The sequence below is a fragment of the Rattus norvegicus genome, chromosome 12, assembly GCF_021556685.1.
Source record: "Rattus norvegicus strain SHRSP/BbbUtx chromosome 12, alternate assembly SHRSP_T2T, whole genome shotgun sequence".
Taxonomy (NCBI): domain Eukaryota; kingdom Metazoa; phylum Chordata; class Mammalia; order Rodentia; family Muridae; genus Rattus; species Rattus norvegicus.
This window is the reverse complement of record NC_141545.1, coordinates 38460249-38474025: the sequence shown is the minus strand read 5'-3', so window position 1 is coordinate 38474025 and position 13777 is coordinate 38460249.

Here is a 13777-nt window from a genome sequence, read left to right as displayed (position 1 = left end):
CTTCTTCACGATGGTGACTTCCTCTCTCTGTACGCCCATTTCCTCATGAGCAAATGAGACAGCTGACGCCCGGAGCTCTTCCACAATGTGTGTTTTGTAGTTATTTCTTATGAGAGATTGCCCAGCCAATGGCCTCTCATATGGGAATAAACAAATGGATTCCTCCTCCCTAGGCTGCTGGAGTGTAGCCAGGCAGGGCACCTTTCGAGTCTGTGCCTGTTCCCCTCTTCCCCGGCACTGATCTATCCATTCCCACCAAGGTCCCTTATTTCACAAGGCTCCACATTCCTGCCTGTGGGGTTGAGAGTTCAACAAGCTATCGCCTCCCGGGGAGGAAGCTGGTATTCTCATCATACCTAAGAGAACTTAGGAATGGACAGGTTGGTGTGCACCCTGTGCACACACTCAGCCCTGTGCACACAGCCCTGTGCACACACCCAGACCTGTGCACACACCCAGATCTGTGCATACACTCAGACCTGTGCACACACCCAGCCCTGTGCACACACCCAGACCTGTGCACACATTTCAGACCTGTGCACACACTAAGACCTATGCACACACTCAGACCTGTTCATACATTCAGGCCTGTGCACACACTCAGACTTGTTCACACAGCAAGCCAGGCTGTATTTCTTTTATGTACATGTTCACATCCCCTATAAAGCCTGCCATCATGGACTGGCCTGCCACTTCCGTTTCTGTCCCTGCTAACAGGCAGCCATTTTGCGCTCCTCCCCCAATAAATCTCTTGCATGAGGTCTATTGGGTGGTGTGATTTTTGTGGCATTCGTTGGCCCTACTGCCAAGATACTCTTTCATGGCAAACACTTTTTTTTTTTTTGTTTGGTTCTTTTTTTCGGAGCTGGGGACCGAACCCAGGGCCTTGCGCTTCCTAGGCAAGCGCTCTACCACTGAGCTAAATCCCCAACCCCGGCAAACACCTTCTGTATGGACCTGTGTACCCACTCTAGACCTGTGCACATAGAGACTCACGCACACACATAGACCATGCACACGCTAGGATGGGCACACATACACAGACCTGTGGACACTTCCAGACCTACGTACACACCTGGCCCTATGCACACGCCTATCCTATACTCTCCCCGGAGCCTGGGTCCACACCCAGACCTATGGATATTCTTCACGTTCGTGTGCAAACCGAGGTCTAGTGTGGAAGGGATTAAAATTAAAGTCCCCAATTTGCTACCTACAGGATTGCACTTTAAAAAGGGCCACTGTTGCAGAGGCCAGCATAGCAGTCTATACAGTGAGCAGCAGTAATGGCGCCAGCAAAAACTCAGGGAAAAAGAGCATTTCTCTCTGCAGCCGGCGCCCAGCAGTTGGGTCTGAGGAAGACATTTCACCACCAAGGCTGCCAGTTGCTCCATAGGGCGCTGAGGTTTCCAGTTCTGCCTCGCAGAGCTCTAGAGATCTATTCCTGCCCACAGACCTACCCTGCACTCAGTGCCCAATACCCCCTCAGCACTTTTTGTCCACCGTTCATCAACATGTATATATTGATCACCAACTGTATGCCTAGCCCGAACCAATCTGTGGGATTACAGAGCAAAACCTGTCAGAAGCTTCTCGTGCCAATCAGAGGTGGGAGACCGAGAGGTAAAGAAACCAGATCCAGGGCTGGAGAGATAGCTCGGTGGTTAAGAGCACCGACTGCTCTCCCAGAGGTCCTGAGTTCAATTCCCAGCAACCACACGGTGGCTCACAACCATCTGTAGTGGGATCTGATGCCCTCTTCTGGTGTGTCTGAAGACAGCTATAGTGTACTGATATAAAGAAAGTAAATCTTTAAAAAAGAAAGAAAGAAACTAAGTCCAAAATGCAAGCTGGGGGTGGAGTGGGGTGGGGTGGGGTAGCAATGAGGCTCATGGGGAGAAGCCTTTCTACCACCAAACCTGACAACCTGGATCCTGGGATTCACATGGAAAGAGAGGTCGATGCTGTCAGGTTGTTCTTTGACCTCCACATGCGCGCGCGCACACACACACACACACTAAACCAATAATATTATGAAAAAAATTAAAAGCACGTAAATAGGCATTGGGAAGGGAGTGTAGGACACAAAGGAACCAAACCCTGTCTGGCGTCTCCTATCTATTTCTTACTCCCTTCGATAGTCAAAGTGTGGCATAGGACAGAGTGGCTTGTGGTCATCTCTGATTGGAGAGGGCGGCTCCTTGATTGGCGGTCCTTGGGGGAGGATGGGTCTGCGAGAGGCAAGCTCCCCTGTGAAGACCGTTCCAACTGGCATAGGCTCGGGGTGGTGAGATCGAGGGAGAGGAAGGGTGGCCACACTAACAGGAGCCTGGGGACTATCTGCACAGCTACAACAGCTCCTGGGACTGGTAGAAACTTGGGGGCCTGTAAGCCATGTGACATAGCCTGGAGCTTCTGAACCCCAGAACCACAACCTCACCCGGGCGCTTCCTGGCCTCCAGTTCCTTCTGCAGCAGTGAATTCTGTATCAACGTGTGGCTGCAGGCAGCTTAGCTGGAGGTTTCCGTTTGGTGTTCCTAATCAGATGCAATGAGGGGGTCCGAGAAGGCTCCACGGGGCGGGAACATCCGAGATGGTGCCATCCTCAGTGATGGCTGATGTAACCGTTACTAGTGCATGTGGCTACGCTGGGATTTGAACCTAAGCCCAAAGCCTGCTTCTAGGCTATGGTACAGTATGTGGCTGGCTTTAGGGTATGTCCTGAGGTCACCTACCAGGTCAGAAGTCCCAAGGGACAACAGGAAGGAGCCGGTGTGGAGCATTAGGAGTTGGGTCTAGAACTGTACAACCATTGCTCCCCAACCCCAGGAAGAGAAAGAAACCAGAGCCCCCTCATTCTCCAGGAAACATAAGTGGAGGGGGAGCCATCCCCAGGTTAGGAAGAGGCCCTTCTCCAAATAAATTTCTTTTTTTTTTTTAAATGTTTATTTTATGTTTATGAGTACACTGTAGCTGTCTTCAGACACACCAGAAGAGGGCATCGGATCCCATTACAGATGGTTGTGAGCCACCATGTGGTTGCTGGGATCTGAACTCAGGACCTCTGGAAGAGCAGTTGGTGCTCCCAACCACTGAGCCAGCTCTCCAGCCCAATAAATTTCTTTTAATTCTAGAACTCAGGAGGCAGAAGTAAGTAGATCTCTGTGATTTTGAGCCTGGTCTACATAGAGAGTTCTAGACATGGCAGGGCTAGTAAGATTCTGTCTTAAAATAATGATAACAAGGGGTTGGGGATTTGGCTCAGTGGCAGAGCGCTTGCCTAGGAAGCGCAAGGCCCTGGGTTCGGTCCCCAGCTCCAAAAAAAAAGAACCAAAAAAAAATAATGATAACAATAATAATAATAATAATAATAATAATAATAATAATAATAAGGAGGAGGAGGAAGAGAAGGAAGAAGAGGAAGAAGAGGAGGAAGAGGGGGAGGGGGAGGAGGAGGAGGAAAAGGGGAGGGGAGGGGGAGGAGGAGGAGGAGGAGAAGAAGCACAACAACAACAACAAGATCATGTAGCCCAGGCTGGCCTTGAACTCTCTATGTAGCCGAAGATGACATCAAACCAATGATCCTTCAGCCTCTATTTCCTCCGTGCTGGGATTACAGGCCTGAGCCACCATGCCCTGACCCTGGGCCATCCGTAGTGACAATCACCCTTGATGCTGCCATTTTCATTCACCACCATCACCAAGGCCTCTTGCCACCTCACCGACCCTCCTATGATATGTCGCCACAGAGGTCACTAACCCAGACAAAGATGGCCCTGAGGGCTAAGGAGGCTCACTCACTTGGCCCGGTGCTAGCTGGTGGCAGAGATGCTGAACATGTCCTCGCTGTTTCTGTGTCCCCCCCCCCCCCCTTGTAGGCAGGAACCACATGCTTCATCTCATTCTCACCATCTACTAGCCTAGCTGTCAAGAAAGGATTTACAGTCAATTATTCACTCAACAAACATTACTGCTCCCTACACATTAGGATCTGAGAGCAGATGAAAAAATCTTACACCAACATTGTCTCCAGGTCCTAAAGGCCACCACAGGACACATCTCAGTCTCAACTATTGTAGCATCCCTTCTGCGTCTCCGGGAGAAGGCAGAAGCCAGGGAGGTACAGTCCTCCTCCTTGAGGCTTCTGTATCTTGGAAACACCTGCTGATGCTGTAACCATGGAATCCGATACTAGGGGATACCGCAATCACAGGAGCATCTCTCCAGCGTGTGTGCCGAGGGCTCACTATACAGGCCCAGGCTGCCACATTCCGCATAGGCTAAAGGAAAGATAGCCCCTGACCGGTTCTGGGTGATGGCATTCAAGTTGTTAAAATGTCCCTCCTGCCCTGGTGTCCTTTTGTGCCTGAGATGTCGTCTTACCAGACAGTTTACAGTGATACTATGGGTCACAGTGAAGACTTGCTTCTGTTTGCCTGGGGGCCTGGTGGCACTTCTATGGGTTTGATGTCCAGTGTAGACTCTGAGACCAAGAGGATCCAGGTGACCAAGTCCAGCCGTACAGACATCCTGTGCCTCTGTGACTGATCCCTGAGGAGAGCCTGGGGTGCCAGGTCTTAAGTCAAGCGTTGGCAGCTGGCAGGTCACTGTACTTATGGTCACCCAGGACCGCAGGAGAACAAATCAATGTCCCTGGCTCCACAGGACAGGATGTCTGACGCCGTTTGCTCTGGCCTCTGCCTGCCCTCCGCTGTTCTAATCTATCCTGGGAAAGAGCCTGGTGTTCTTGGAGACACCTTGGAAGCCACGACAGTCTGTAGAGGGCCTTTATCTTACCCATGAGGAAACCAAGCCCAGATGCTGGCCCAGCGCTGTGTGGGACCAGTGTCTGAGTTATGGAGGAGTAAGACAAACACCAGACCGTTTGGAGCCCTGTGTGGCTTCCCCAGCCCTCGGCAGTAACAGATATGGACAGGGTGAGGTGTCCACTGTACTTGGGGGGATGGCAAATCTGAGCAGAACTTTGTTCTGGTCACAGAGTTGTTTCAAGGCCAGGTCTTGCTATGTAGGCCAGGTCGGCCTTGAACTTCTAGTCCTCCAGTTTCAGTCTCCCACGTGATGGGCTGACGGCTGACCTGCTATCATACCATGCTTAGACACTTCAGAATACCTGCCCGTGGGCCAAGAAGATGCCTCACAGGTTCAAAGCCAGGGAGATACCTCACAGGTTCAAAGCCAGGGAGATACCTCACAGGTTCAAAGCACTTGCTGCTCTCCCAGAGGAACTCGATACCTGGATTCAGTTCTCAGCACCCACATGATGGCTCACAAGCATCTGTAACTCCAGTTCCTGGGAATGTGAGGCCCTCTTCTGGCTTCTACCAGCTTCACATGAACACAGACCTCCCTGGCTGGCCTCTTCACCAGTCTTCACCCTGGCTCTCTGACGGGGAATGGTATCGGGCGCTGTGGCTTTTGCTTGTCCACAGAGGGTCTTGGCTTGAGCTTTCACGTCCAGTTGATACCTGAGACCTGCTATCCCGAATGGAAGGCTGCAGGACATCATTGTCCTTGGTCATGGGTTACTCTGTCACCTCCGTCCACAGGGTGTGGGATGTTCCTTCCTGGCTGCACTCGGGCCTTAGACCGTGCTGCCTCCCCCTCCGAGGGTGAAGTTGTCTCTTCCTGGAATAAGCAATGATCTCACCATGCAGCTCAATCCAGCCACACCTGTTCCTACCTGTTTGTCACCGGCCACCCCACTCGTGAGACGCTGGGAGTCTGATATGAACCCCTTTTACCCTTACTATCTCAAACAGGGTCGCTTTGGATGCCTTGAGAAACTACGGGACAGGTCTACCCATGCAGGCCTGGGACTGTCCCAATTATGCATCGGGAGTCCCTTGAATACCTCGAATACCTCAGGCTGACTGGAGCCAGTGGGGTCGTGGGTAGATCTCCCTTGGGTGTTGAACCAGTGACGAAATGAGCAGGGTTGGGGATTTAGCTCAGTGGTAGAGCGCTTGCCTAGCAAACGCAAGGCCCTGGGTTCGGTCCCCAGCTCCGAAAAATAGAAAAAAATAGAAAAAAGAAATGAGCAGAAAACGGGCACAAGGCCATCACCTGGCGGCAGGGGCAGCCACTTCCGCCCAACTCCAGCTGACCTTGGCCTTGGCCTGCTGGGCTGCTGCCCGGACCTTCTGGATCTTTCCTTTTCCAAAAGACGCCAAGTACACAGCTCTAGCAGTAAAAACTTTTTTTTTTTTTTTAAAATACACGCAACTTATTCAAATGAACACAAAGACAACCGTGGTGGGTCAGGCTGGGCTACCAAGCGACAAAGCACATCTGTGACTATGAGTCAGGGAGCTGAACCTTCTGTGGATAAATAGTCAAGGTTGGCCCGAAAGCTACTAGGGGAAAGAGGGCTCCGAAGCACAGGGGCGACAAGCAGGGTGAGCAGGAGGCTCACAGCAAAGCCTAGAGGGGGAAGACGTCTGGTTCAAAGGGGTCCCCACCCCAGGGGCCTCTTTCCTCCCCAGCTTGGGAAGGGCCCTCGCCCACCAACTCCCCTCACCCAGGTGGTCGCCAGCCACCCCCTCACAGTGTGTGGCGTGTTTGTAGAAAGGAAGCCCAACACCGCGCAAACACGCTGCTCTGCCTCCAGCCCTTGCCAGATGGTCCCACGATTCAGCAGCTGAGACCGCTTTGTGAGGCTCGCCCGCCCGCCCGCCTGCGTCAGAGCTCCCCCCGCCCCTTCAACCCCCACCACGTCTTTGCCAAGCTTGCCTGGTGGAGCCTCTGGGCAAGCTTCCTCCTGCTCCGGGATCCTGCTCCCACTCGGCAGGTTTTTCTTGGCCCACACACAGGAAGGCTTATTCAGCTGGGAACCTTCTGGGATTTCTCACCCCCGCAGCTCCATCCCCCTGTGACCTGAGCCCGATGAGCTGGCTCACTTTTTGCTAATTGTTCTCAGACAGATGGCTTGGCCCAGTCTCTAATTCCCCAGGCTAGGGGCCCTGACCTTGACTGTGGGCATTCTTGAAGAGATTGTTCCAGTCCATACTGGGCGGAGACCGTGAGCTTGGGCTTGGAGAAGGGGGACTGGAGCTCTCAGAAGAGCTTGGGAATGAAGACATCCGTTGAGGCCCTAAAGAGATGAAACTGGGAGGATCATGGCTTCTCCTCCACGGAGCCCTCGGGGATTGCAACTTCTGCAGCAAGGTCCTTGAATTGAACTCTTCCCAAATGGAGTTGCTAGGGCAGTCACCTCACTCGGCTCTCCGTGGTAATTTTCAGGACTATCCCCTCACAGATCTTAAGCCTTTTTTTTTTTTTTTTTTTTTTTTTTGTTCTTTTTTTCGGAGCTGGGGACCGAACCCAGGGCCTTGCGCTTCCTAGGCTAGCGCTCTACCACTGAGCTAAATCCCCAACCCCAGATCTTAACCCTTTATCGAGGATGATTCCAGATATTGATGAGGGAAAGGCAGTGGCTTCTGAGAGGGTGTGGCTACCCCAAGGCTACCTTTAATCCCCGCACCCTCTGAGTTTGAGCCCAATCTGGTTTATCCATAGTGAGTTTCAAGCCAGCCTGGGCTCTATTGTAGGACCTTGGAGAAGGGGAAGAGAGAGAAATGGGGAGGGGAAGAGAGGATGGGAAGGGGAGGGAGAGTGAGAAAGAAGGGGGGGGAGGGGAGGGAATGGGGAGGGGGAAGGAAGGGAGGGGGAAGGGAGGGGGAAGGGGGAAGGAAGGGAGGGGGAGAGAGAGAGAGATTTAGGGGTCCAGCAGGCAGGAGTCCTCATATAGTGAGAGCAAGGGTCCTGGGGTAGGAACGGCTTAAAATTTATTTTGTTTATTTTCTGTGTATGGGTGTTTTCCTTGCTTGTATGTGGACCACCCATGACTACAGAGTCCACAGAGGCCAGAAGAGGACAACAGGTCCCCGGGGACCGGAGTTACAGAAGATTGTGAGCTGCCATGTGGGTGCTGGGAACTGAACCCGGGTCCTTCCAGAGGATAATACATGTTCCTCACCACTGAGTCATCTCTGGACACCACTGCTGTTGTTTTTTGAGACAGGGTCTCTCACAGGGACCCCAGGCTTCCCAATTAGGCTAGGCTGTCCTCAGAGATCTACCTCTCTCTGCCTCTCCTGGATTATAAGTGTGTACATCCACACCTTGAGCTTCTCACCTAGGGTCTGAGGTATCAAACTCAGTTCCTCCTGCTTGTGTGACACCTTCCTGACCCGGCCATCTCCCCTGAGCCCCAAGCTTCATTTATAAAGTGGTTCTCACAACTATCTCACAGGATTGGGAAGAATTAGATGAGGTCATGTATACCAAGCACCCCAGAACGGTGCCGGACCCGGAATATGTGTCAGTAACGTCTGTTGCTATGGGGATGCACCTAGGGCACCAGGCCAGACCTGGACCACAAGGGAAGAGCCGGCTGGCTGGTGGGAAGCCTCATCCTCTCCTGCCCCTCCCCCAACCCGCTCGCAGTGCCCAACTGCAATTAAGCCTGACTATTGATTTAAGATATTTATGAAGGTGATAAGAGTCCCACTAATTTAAGCTTACATATTTTTAATCCTCCATTAACATGATTTAGAAGGGACACACGGATGGATGGCCATGATGAAATTAAAAGTCTCTCTAACCTGGTGGCTGGCTGCAGCCCCTAATGACAAGGACACTGGGTTCCTCTATCCTGCTGGTGGGCCTCAGACAGCTGCAGCAGCTGAGTCTACAAGGAGCGAGTGCTTAATGGTCCTGTAATTAATGGGCCCCCTAGCACTGTGACAAGACACAGGGACCATGTCCTCTGTGCCCACAGGGAGGTGACCTGGCTGTGCCTTTGGAGTCAGCTGATGCCTCCTCCTGAGAGGTAGTCTCCTGGGTCTCTGGGGGCTGGGACAGGGGGCTGCAGGGGAGTGCCAGTTTCCCTGCTGATGGCAGAGAGCAGACAGCCTGTTAGGTCCACTCAGCTGGAAAAGCCCTTGCTCGCAGCCAGCTGAAAACCTACCATACTGCCTGCCTGCCACCCAAGCAGACATAAGCAGGGAAGTTGGAGAGGTGAGGCTGCAGGCCCAAGGCCAAGAGTCACCTGGGCCTAGGACATCAACTATCACATGTCATTTCAGCATTGGGCACACGGAGTTGGCTACGGTGAGCTTCTTAACTGTCAAATAGAAGGCTGGGGTCTTAAGGCTCAAACAACCCAGTTTGAGCTCTCACACAGGTCTCAGAGCAAAGGGCCATCACGGACCCCATTTCATAGGTCAGGAAATAACAGAGGCACAGAGTGAGCAAGCACTTGCCCCAGGGACACACAGCCAAAATGGAATGGAGCTCTATGGGCTCCAGAATTCTCACATTCTGTTGAGTGTGATGGACACCTGGCTAAGGGCCTGACTGTGTGCTGTGGCCCATGGGTGGGTGAGGAGCTTGGAAGGGCTTGGAGTGGTGGCTACACTGCCAGCCACACCTTCCCGTGTCTTGAGCCCACAAAAGGCTGCTGGGCATCTTCTACATGCCAGCTACCAGTAGATCTACAATGTTTGAGGTCTCGTGGGGACATGGGTATCCCAGTGGCCATGTAAGTGACAGTTACCGGCAGCTCTTGCAGTATGCCCAGGGCATTCTGGAAAGCCAAATGGAAGTCAGGATGAGCCAGGGCCAGAGCCCCATTTCAAGCATGGTTCTTCAACATCCTGGAATCTGTACCCCTCCATGGCCTCTGGGTTCCTCCATGGCCATCCCTGAAGTTCTTAGGACCCCTTCCCCTCATTTGCTTTTTCCCCCCACACTCACTGCTCCAACACCACCCACATATATCAGCACCCTCCAAAGGTGTATGTCAGCCTTCAGGTGGATTACCCACAATGCCTCATATTGAACCTCACCAACACAAATGACACCCAAGACACCCTCAACTACCTCCTACCTAGACTAGACTCCAGGTCCACATCACCAGCTCTGAGGGCTGTGACTTCTCTAACATATGCCTGGGAGCAGACCTTCCTCAGAGTGCACACTGGACCATGTGTCCAGACTGTGCCCTTCCCCCACAGATGGTCCTGCTGATGTCCAAGGTTCCACAACCACGGTCCCTCCCTTGCTCCGTGTTGAGTTTCACGGTTCTCAGTTTCTCACTGGAGACTATTTTCTCAGCACCCATGATGCGATGGGTGCTAGATGCAGCAGGGGCTAAACTAAGGTGGGATCTCTCAGCTCAGAGCCAGGAGGGGACAAAGGGCCAGGTGTCTTGCAAGCCTGGTTCTTGGGCTATGCTGGGGACAGTGTGTAGCCCTACATGAGCCCAAAAGAGCTGCACTGGTGGAGACATAGGGATCAGAGGACACCCCAAAGACCCAACGCCCAGGAGGAGTTCAGGTTGGCCAATGGCAGCTGGGCCAGGGGTGGACAGAGAAAGTTCTAGCAAGAAAAACAGCCTATGATGCGCTGGAGAAATAGCTCAGCAGTTAAGAGCACTGACTGCTCTCCCAGGGGTTCTGAGTTCAATTCCCAGCAACTACATGGTAGCTCACAACCATTGTAATGGGATCTGACGCCCTCTTCTGTTTTGTTTTTCTCTTTTTTTTTTTTTTTTTTTTTTCAGAGCTGGGGATCAAACCCAGGGCCTTGCGCTTGCTAGGCAAGCGCTCTACCACTGAGCTAAATCCCCAATCCCCTGATGCCCTCTTCTGATCTGAAGACAGTGACGTGTACTCACATACATAAAATAAATAAATCCCCCAGAACAGCCTATGAAAAGGCCCCGAGGCAGGTGGAGCAGAACCATGAGAAATGAGGGCTAGCCTGGTAACAGCATGTTGAGGTTAGCTCCCTGGCCCTCCCACCCACCACTCCCTACCTCCTGCTCTGGAAGATTCTACTAAACAGACCCATGTGATACAGGCCAGGGAGCATCTGCCATGGGTTCTACTTCTTGACAGGGACAGATGTAGGTGCCATTCCCGGTGGGGAGTTTCTGGGTAGCCGACCCTGAAGAAGGTGATACCTGGAGGTGACAGAGACAGAGTAGGGAGGTGACAAAGAAGATGAGTCAGGCTAGGGCAAGGGGCAGCCTGTCTCAATCACTGTTTCATTGCTGTGAAGAGACGCCATGTCTGCGGGAACTCTAACAGGGAAAACATTTAGTTGGCGGTTGGCTTACAGTTCAGAGATTTAGCCTGTCGCCATCATGGAGGGAAGCATAGAGGCAGACGTGGTACTGGAGACAGAGCTGAGAGCTCTGCATCCAGATCCACAAGCAGCAGAAGGAGAGAATGAGACACTAGGCCTGGCTTGAAAATTTGAAACCCTGAAGCCCACCCTGAATAACACACTTCCTCCAGCAGGGCCACACCCACCCCGACAAGGCCACACCCACTCAGAAAAGGCCACACCCACTCAGACAAGACCACACCTCCAAATCCCTGTCAAGTAGTGCCACTCTCTAATGACTGAACATTCAAATCTATGAGCCTATGGAGGCCATTCCTATTCAAATGACCACACAGCCCAATCAACTTAACCTCCAAAATTAAAAATAGGGGGCAGCGGGGCTGGGGATTTAGCTCAGTGGTAGAGCGCTTACCTAGGAAGCACAAGGCCCTGGGTTCGGTCCCCAGCTCCGAAAAAAAAAAAAAAAAAAAAAAAAGAACCAAAAAATAGGGGGCAGGATAGATGACTCAGTAGTTGAGAACATTTATTGCTTTTGGAGAGGACCCAAATTTTATCTCCAGCATCCAGACTGGGTACCTCACAGCATACAGCACCCTCCCTTCAAACACACACAGACACAAACAGACACACACACACACATACATACACACACACACACACACACACACACACACACACACACAAAGAAGGTCTGGAGAGATGGCTTAGTGGTTAAGAGCACTGACTGTTCTTCCAGAGGTCCTGAGTTCAATTCCCAGCAACTGCATGGTGGCTCACAAACTGTATAGCCAGGGCATTTGTAATGGGATCCAATGCCCTCTTCTGGTGTGTCTGAAGAGAGCAATAGTGTACTCATATACATAAAATAAATAAATCTTTAAAAAAATTAAAAAGAAAAAATTTTTAAAGTAAAAAGAGGGCTAAGGATATGATTCTGTGGTAAAGCTCCTGCCTAGAATCCCCAGTGGGGGGCTGGGGGTGTGGCTCAGTGGTAGAGACCTGCCTAGAATTTCTCAATGAGGGACTGGAGGTGTCTGTCTGGTTAGCATCATTGAAGTTCTAGCTTCATCAAAACCACAGGGTTAAAATGGAGTTATCCAAGGAGTCATATGAGTGGTAGCTGGGACTTAGCTCTCCCGGGAACCATGAGAGCCTAGCATGTAACAATGAGTCTTCCATCTACCAAGGCCCCACGAGACATTGGTTAAGGGTACTGAAGTATCCAGCAGCCAGGCTGATTCTGAGCAGGCTTAGAAAGTGCTAACAGCAACTACCTTCTCATCCAACCATACAATCCTTGACTTGAGTGTTCCAGATCTTTCTAGCCATCTCGTCATCCCCAAGAGAGAACCACTAAGGTGGTGATGTAGCCCAGCTGCTAAAATAATGCCAACAGGGGCCAAAGGGAAGGCTCGGCAGCTAAGAGTGCTTACAGCTCTCCCAGAAGACTTAGGTGTGGTTCTAAGCAGCCATATCAGGTGGCTCACAATTGCCTATACCTCCAGTTCTGGGGGAGCTGGTGCCCCCTTCTGGCTCCCGAGGGCACTAGGCACATGCATGGTGCACATAATCCTTCACTTGGGGAAATCTTTGATTGATTGATTGATTGATTGATTGATTATATAAGTACACTGTAGCTATCTTCAGACACACCAGAGAGGGTAAACGATCTCATTACAGATGGTTGTGAGCCACCATGTGGTTACTGGGATTTGAACTCAGGACCTTTGGAAGAGCAGTAGGTGCTCTTTTTTTTTTTTCGGAGCTGGGGACTGAATCCAGGACCTTGCGCTTGCTAGGCAAGCGCTCTACCACTGAGCCAAATCCCCAACCCTGCAGTCAGTGCTCTTAACCACTGAGCCATCTCTCCAGCCCCGGGGAAATCTTTGAAATAGTGCCAATAGCTGCCAACTTGAGCCAGGTGGTGGCTGTGGCGTCCTCTTTCCTCTCCATCACGGCTCTGAGAGGATGTCACCCAGACCACTGTTCTCACCGAGCTATGTCACCAGTCCCATTTTTACTATTTGAGACAGTCTCACCCCATAGCCCAGACAGGCCTTAAACTTGCAACGCCCTGTCTTGGCCTCCAACGAAACAGGCCAGGGTTCGGATGCTACTCGTCCCCTGCTGATAGGCTGGAGAGCAACCGATGCTTGTGTGTACTTACCCTGCATCCTGCAACCTTGTTTAGCTGTCTGTTCACACCAAAGGGTTTTGCATTAAGGTTCTGGCTTCCTGTCACCCTGGAGTATCTGGGACAATGGTTCTCAAACTTCTCAACACGGCAACCTTTTAACACAGTTCCTTGTGTTGTGGTGACCTCCAACCATGACATCCCCCCCACCCACCCCCCAACCCCCGCCACTGCTACTTCATAACTAATCTTGCTCCTCCTATAAATTGTGAATAGCTGTGTTTCCCAATGGTCTTATGCAAGCCCTCTGAAAAGGTTGTCCGGGCCCCCTAGGTTGAGAACTACTGCTCTGGAATATAAACAAGCTTGCTCTCTTACAAAGACTGATTATGCCTCCTTCCTGTGATGTGGTGGTTTGAATAAAAATGGCCCGGATAGGCCCATAAGGCATGGTGCTATCATGAGGTGTGGTCTTGTCAGAGTGGGCGT